General features: G+C 36.3%; 1 protein-coding gene across 1 annotated transcript in view; it reads left to right on the top strand.

Moving 5' to 3' along the window:
* LOC119590419 (relaxin receptor 1-like) overlaps positions 1 to 1,016 on the top strand; it is a 76,537-nt gene that overhangs the window by 6,549 nt on the left and 68,972 nt on the right. The gene's annotated exons all lie outside the window — the stretch shown is intronic.

The following is a 1,016-nucleotide window of genomic DNA, read 5'->3' as shown; positions in this document are numbered from 1 at the left end:
CCTGACAAGCCAACAACAAAGGAAAGGTTGTCTACTTGAAACTGGGCAAGGAGAGATATTTAAGCAAGGTCTTAACCTTTATTCTCATAATGTCTACAGTCAAGCCACTTGACGACACAAAGGTTGCAGCAGGGAAGTAGGATCGTAAAATATTACAAAGTTTACCATTTTAATTGCGAAATTTCGTGACGACCAAAATGCTATAGTTTGTAGGCGCCAGAGGTAGGCTGAGGGGTCGTTACTACTTCTTATTACCTTTGGGAGTCCCTTTGGCAAAACACAGATGCGGGGGCTTTATCTTTTAGCTGTTATTGCTGCTCACGTGTAGGCTGACTAAGTAACTTGAAGGCGAGATACATATTTGTTGGAATCAATCTATTAAATGTTTTACTGGTTATAATTATACGATATTAAGATAAAGTTACGTAACTGAAATTGCGACTATTTTATTAAAGAATTTGGCAGGCAAAAAAAAATTGTTTCAGTTAAACTGGCGTCAATTTTTGTTTTGTTTTAGTAAGTTATTATTTTTGCGCAGGCTGACTGCGTGAAAATATCAAGGGAAAATCAACACAGTTTTTATGAATTTACAATAGAAGAATACAGTTTAAACTTTAAGGAAGATGATATTAACATAGGAAAAGTGATTTGTACTTCAAGGAAACGTTTAGGCTAAGTACTAAAAAGGAATGCAAACACGTTCTCTATTATTAAAAGGAAAGTACTTTGGCGGTGGGAGCTACAACATTCAGATAACTATAATTACTCAAAGTCCTTGCGACCGTTGCACAGACAGGATCATCAGCGCCAGGCTGAAGCGTAAGGAGGAACAGAGGCAGAGGAAAGCATAAAAACATGTACATGTAATACTGATTAAAATCTTCTATCAAGAACGAAGGAAATTAAATTTGAGAATCAAAATGTTATATTCATCATATTGATTGGCAAACAGAGGAGGTCGAGTGAAATTGTGGAAGGAAAGCCTACGTAAATGTTTGAATATGGTATCGCCTACT

This window comes from Penaeus monodon, chromosome 27 (assembly GCF_015228065.2).
Source record: "Penaeus monodon isolate SGIC_2016 chromosome 27, NSTDA_Pmon_1, whole genome shotgun sequence".
In the NCBI taxonomy this organism is placed as follows: domain Eukaryota; kingdom Metazoa; phylum Arthropoda; class Malacostraca; order Decapoda; family Penaeidae; genus Penaeus; species Penaeus monodon.
Note: the sequence above shows the minus strand (reverse complement) of the source record. Positions and strands in the feature narration are given on the sequence as shown.